This window comes from Protopterus annectens, chromosome 16.part0 (genome assembly GCF_019279795.1).
Source record: "Protopterus annectens isolate FY-2018-M chromosome 16.part0, PAN1.0, whole genome shotgun sequence".
In the NCBI taxonomy this organism is placed as follows: Eukaryota; Metazoa; Chordata; order Ceratodontiformes; family Protopteridae; genus Protopterus; species Protopterus annectens.
In genome coordinates, this window is record NC_056750.1 from 127,629,271 (window position 1) to 127,636,230 (window position 6,960).

Sequence of the window (6,960 nt, forward strand, 5' to 3'; positions counted from 1 at the left end):
AGCTGAAGGGAAATATGCCCCCACCCCTCGTGTAGTCTACAAAAAAACACAAAAATGACAGGCCAAACCAGAGGCATAGTGATGACAAACTGGACTACTGAGGATAAGGAAGACATTATGTATTGTTACTATTAAGCAAGAAACCCAGAATTTCCACAGATAGAGAATATTCAGAAACATTAAGAGAGCAATTAGAGGAAAGAAAAATACTTACAGAACAAAAACTGTCAAAAGCTATAAATATAAAGATATGGTCTTTAATGGAATAGATCAACAAAAATATTATATAAACACAGAAACACTGGACCACCAGGAAAAAGTGAGAGGAAGTAAGAAAGTGAAATGGACAAACCCAGAAAAAGAGACAAATACAGGTTCTGTAAAACAAAACTGGAAACAGTCACACAACTTTTTGCCGGCTGTGATACACTCATAGCAGAAGCCTGTATACTAAAAGGCACAATAATGTGGCAAGACTGTTGCATTGGAGATTCTACAAAAATTACAACATTAAAGTAGCTGAGAAGCATTGGAAACATGAACCACAAGGCATTACAGGGAATGTGAAGTTTATATCACCCTTTGCCAATAGTTAAAAAAAATAGATGAGAGAAAACCAAATATAGTAGTCTGTCAAAAAAAAGGCAAAAGTTGCATTGATCATTGAAATTGTTACACCCAATGATCAGAATGTCTTATGTACAGAGAGACATAAATTCATAAAGCATCAGGAATTGCAGACAGAAATAAGAACAATGTGGAAGAAGGAAATCCAGATAGTTCCAATAGGAGTAGGAGTAATGGGTCTCATAAAAATAATTTAAAGTTTTATTTAAATATGCTCCCAATACACGCAACCCAGTATGAATTACAGAATGATGCTATTCTGGGCACACTGTGGGTGCTGAGAGGAGCATTGAAGACTGGAAAAATGCTAATTTCATGAACTCTAATCATGCCCTGACTCAGGACTGGCGTCCATTCCCATCATGGTATTAGAAACCCAAAACTCTAGAGAAATGAAACCAAGAAAACTCCGTAAAAGCTGTATTGCCCCAGACACCCCACAATGAAGAAGAGCCCACCCTAAAAGAAGTAAAAAACAACACAAAAGAAAGTAAAATCAGGGAATGTAATAGGCTAAGCTATGATCAAGATGTGTGATGAGTTAGGGGAGAAATGGCTCCTAAGGGTACTCCTAGCAGTATGGACAGAACAGCATATACCAGATGACTACAGTATTAGCATCATAGTGCCAGTGTATCAGAACAAAGGGGACATTCACAATTGTAAAAAGTATACAGGTATCAAACTCCTATCATGCTGTATGAAACTGCAGGCGAGGATGATTGCTAAACAAAGACACAAAACAGTAGAAAGTAAGGTGGGAGCTGAGAAGTTTTGATTCAGATCAGAATTTAATATAACCAAAAATATCTTTGCAATGAAACAGATACTAGAGAAGAAGATAGCGATCATGAAACAGTCAAAATGGGCACTCCTAGGCCTGGAAAAGCATACAACAAGGTCCCAAGAAAGCTAATTTGGACAGTCCTGTGATGGTTCAAAGTTCCAGAAACATTGGTAGAATTAATGCAAGCTATGTACATGGACCCCAAAACAAGTATAAACAATGTTTGGACTCACAGAGGTTTTCCCAGTAAATGTTGGCATGCATATGGGTTCATCTCTGAGCCTACTGCACTGCATTAGCAAACAGATCAGAAGTTCAGATCAACAAAGCTACTGTATGTAGATGATGTGGCATTACAAGCCGACTCTGAACAAGAACTTCAGCAAAGGATAGGGGAAAGGAATGCAAAACCGAAGGAATATGAGATGAAATGGAGTGCAGACAATTGTCATTCTAGCAAATGGAGGAAATTAGAAGAAGATGAAGACTGAAATAGAAAGAAAACAGTCAAACAAGTCAGCAATTTCAAGTATTTAGCAGGGGCGACTGAGGTGAGGGAAAGTCTGATCGAGGAGATCAAAGCTAGAATCAGAGGAGCTGCAGTCAACTGGCACAGAGTGTCAGAGGTAGCATGTAAAAAAAACATGCCAAAGACGCTGAAAGGTAAGGTGTGCAATAGAATGGTGTGACTGGTAATTCTGCATGATACAGAAACCTGGGCAGTGAAGGCAGAGCAGTTGAAGAAGCTGCAGGTGATGGAAATGAGGAACCTGAGACTAGTAGCAGGATGCACAATGTGCATGGATGAAGAAATTACGACATCATAGCAGAAACCAAAGTAGCTCCAGTTCCAGAGAAAGTCAAAGTGATCAAATTATGGTAGATTTGGACAAATGTGCAGGACAGCGGGAGATGATTCAATGAAGTGGACTTGGTTGAGACAGGAAGAAGGCAAAAGGAAATCAGGATGTCCAGCAAAGAAATGCATGGATTGTGTCAGAAAAGACCTGACAAAGTCAGATATGATTCTTAAAGAATATAGGAGAGTGACACTACATTAAGAAATGTGGTTACAGTTCACACAATACCCTGACCCCATGTAAAAAATTGAGAAAAAGGAGGTTGATTAGGGTGATGATGATGATACAAACTAATCCTCTAGTTTGTGGATACTTAAATGAAATAGGAAGAATTTACCAAAAGGGGACATTGTCATCATCACCATAATCAACCTCATTCTAAATAGCTATTAACCTGCTGCCATTAGTGAGTTTCTGTGATGCTGGAGTGGTGACGTATGCCATGAGCAGACATTTTTTGAGATCTTTACTGCATCATAATGCAGTTACCATGTTAATCACAGATTTCGCCTTCATTATTCATTTAGTAACTGAATAGCCATACATTGGGTACCTTTACAAACAACAGATACATATCCTTAAGCGTTTATTGTATAATGTCTTCATGCTAAAAGAACACTTTTCATATTTCAGTTCTACCAGGTAACTAAAACTTCATCCACAACCTCTTTTTCCCCATTTTTTGCATATGGGGCCAGGGTGTCACTTCAACAGTGACAATCATCTAAAGCAAAGATTTACAGCACCAGGGGGCTAGCCCTGCAGCAATAATTCATCCACACCATATGCACACTCCCACCTATGGCCAATTTAGAGTGCCCAGTCTACCTACTGCATGTCTTTGGAATGTGGGAGGAAATTGAACCACCAGAAGGAAACCCACACAAACACAGGGAGGACATGCAGACTCTACACGGAAGGCACCCCAGCCAAGAATCAAACCAGGGATTCTCTTGCTGTGAGGGGACAGCACCATCCACTGTACTACTGTATTCTTAACTTAACTACTGTTTTAACATCAGAGTGCTGTGTATATCTTGTATTTCTTGAGCCTTATATCCTGTTTGAATACAATACTGTATAAATAATTTAAATTAGCAATACATTTGACAAGTGTGGAGTGGCACAATTCCTCTATTTGCCTGCAGTAGGACAGTTCTTCTTTCAGCACCATAAAGGAACATTTTTCTGAACAGGTTTATGTTAAGCCAGAATTCCAAATGTTTGGAATATCACTCATGCTACTGTACATAAATCTCCATCTGCAAAACATACACACTGAAAGGAAGGAATGCACCACAAACATGACAAAGTCATTCCTAAGTTTGGAATAACATGGGTTTAGGAGAGCTCTTCCTACCCAGTGACACTTGCAAAAATACAAAACTTCTAAAAAATGATGATTATAAAACTGTAGTTAGTGTGTATCCTGTATTCAAGACCAAGGTGTAAACTAACTAAATGACAGAAGCAGCTTACCCAGCAAACTACAAGAAAGCTAGGAGTGATATGTCCCCGTGATCCCTACAATAGCAGATGTTACTGACCTTGAAAGATTTTCTGTACTTTATGTATTAAACCCTCTTCACTGTACACAACAGAAGTTTTATATCATATGCATCATCACAGAAATACACATCAAAGTCTATCAAATACAAGTTTTGAATAACTGTAAAACTATTCAGAACAGATGACAGTCACACAAACCATAGACCTGTGGCTATCACAAGTATTAATTCCCACCTCACTTCAGATTAATTCCAAACAACTACCTGTTCACAAAAAATACAACAAAACATTCACACATAAATGTTGACAGTTTTAGTAATAAATAGGATCTGTTAGAGGCCCAGATTATTACTAAAACTCCTGATGTACTAGCCTTAACAGATACTTCATTATTCAATAAATAGTACTCCTCAAATACAATACACATGTAATGCCATTAATAATAACAGAACCATATACAAAGATGCCAGAGCAGCAAACCTCCTGATCAAAAGTGTTTTACCAGTGCTTTACTTCAAAAAAGAATTGACCTCAGGATGAAACCCACACTGGCTGACCTCTTGGATCCTCTTAAGAGACAGTACTAAAGAATTAATTTCAGTAGCATAGTCTCCGTCATCTAAATCTGTCTCTGACAAACCTCTCAATCTCACTGTTAAATTATTACCTCTGACAAAAAAAAAATTATTGTCTGGCTTTGGCAGAAGAAATAAGGTCAGTCAACCAGGAACATAAACTGTTATGAGTTAAGTTGATATCAGTTATGTAGTCAACACCTTCCACAATGTTCTTTAAGAAATTCATAATAATAATTAGCACTGTGGCATAAGGGGGTGTGGCCTTATAGTCAAAGAGACTTAAGGTCAGATAGTGCTTTGGGCTTCTCGTGCACTGGAATGACAGAATGGAAATGCCCATCCTGTGTGGGAGACTGTGCATAGGGACACACCTCATGGTGCATCTCCAGTGGAGGCTAGAAATATACAGGGGAGGAGATTTGTCTTAAAGAGACAGATGCAGTGGCTGGGTCACCGCAGAGGTGGAGCAATATGTAACCCCCTTCATTGCACATCTAGTTCAGAACATTATATGTTCCACAAGGGCAAGGAATGTACAGCATAAAGGAAAAACCTCTCCCTCAGCAGTGCAATACAGACCCAGAGTCTTCAGTTTCCTCACTGGAGCCAGACATGGGCTGGGATTAGACCAGAGGCTGTCAGGCTGAGTAGACTTGATGAATGAGAAAAGGACATGGGAGCAAGCTGATGGTCACTTGTGGGGAGCCAAAAAGATCTGAAAATTTTTCATAATAAAGTATTTCCTTTAAAAAAATGAAAAACATATAGATATAAAATGCCCCTGGTTGTCACCCCAATTAAACCTCAGCTTGTAATTAGATGCAACACATGGCACAAATAACTCTGCCTTGATGAACTGCTACTCTAATCAGAGCAAAGCAATCAGGCTGACTACAAAAGCTGTTTAGTCTACCTACCTCTGTACACAAGCTTTCTAAAAATGGCAATGCTAATAACTGCTAAGCCTCTTACCTACATAATCAACCTCTCTGTCTCAACAATAATTAATCCATCCATTACTCACCCTGCAATTATCACCCCCTTACCTATCCCCCCTTCAGATGTTGCAGAATACAGGTCAAAATTTCAAAATGTAATCTTCGGGTATACAACAAAAATTCTGTGAAAAGTACTATGTGCACAGCAACTAGGCTTCTATACTATAAATGATCTTCTCAGCCACTCACAGCTTAGTTTCACAACAGACTATAGTATGTAAGCATCTATATATATATATATATATATATATATATATATATATATATATATATATATATATATATATTGCAAATATATGGATCTGCAGTAATATGGAAAATGGCTTTCTCAATAAAAAGTTATGAAGGGCCTTTGAAACTGCCAACCATATTCTCTTGACATTAGAATTAAAATGGAATGGGTTTGGGGAAGGCCCATGTCAATGGGAGTTACTGCAGAGGACTAAATCAGGACTAAATCTTAAGTAGTACAAAGTTTGAATCTTTCCACTTTCATTTGCTTTCTGTATGACCTTGTACAAGCCACTTAACCAGATAGTGCTTTCAGATAATTGGGAATTTAGGCTAGGCTCCTTAATTGTCTCTTAGACTGCATGCCTACCTATGAATCTAATGATTAAGCAGCTATCTGATAAAAACAAACATTCATAGTAAAAGGAAGTGACTGCTACTGTGATCATGGCACTCAGATGTACACCACAGCTCAGTATTAAACCTTAGTCTCTTTTCATTATTTGCTAATTGCCTTCAAAAAACTACAGTTAACATGTTTATGCAGATAACCGTATCATTTTAAGGAAGGTAAAACTGCACCCCTGGCACAAAAAGGTAATAATGTCCACTTTTGCCTCGGTGTTAGTAAGTTAATCCTGAATCTCACAAAAACAGTGTCCATGCTATTTATCAGAAGGTCTAGCATTTAGAAACTTCTAATGAACGAGTCTAGTAGAAATCTCATATGCTAGACCACTGACTATAGCTTTTGTGATGATGTGAGGTATTGCCAGCTATGCCAGAAGTGGGGCAGTGAGTGGATGTGTAACATATGCCAGCATAGCTAGCTGGAGTTTTGTAAAAATTATATGTCATTTGTATATCAAACTGATTTGTACAGGTGCTTGTGTTGAAAATGCATTTGTAAAGCTGCATGTGTTAAAAATGTACCAACAATGTGTCCTGCTGGACAGAAAATAAATATGCCTGTATGTCAGACTATATGGTAGTTGTTGAAATTAATATATTGTAACAGAGGATACAGGAAGAGAAGGGGTTAATCTTAGTCCAGGTAACCTTGAAAACTAGTCTGAAATTAAATTACCTGGTTTAGGTCATAAAGATTGTGTCTTACAGTTCTGCCTGCAGCCAGAGACATAATGTCTGTGAAAACCAGGACTAGGAATCCCACTGTATTGCACTTAGGGGTGAACTATTTGTTACCCTGGAAGGGTGGAAGTTTTTGAAATGGTTTTATAGCTTCCAGATGCTATAACACATCTTAGCAAAGCTCTATGTGTATTATGACACATATGTGCTAGATTCTGGTTTGGTTTCTAGTAAAGGGGTAGTGTGGGAACCAGAGTCAGATGACCAGATGTATGTGA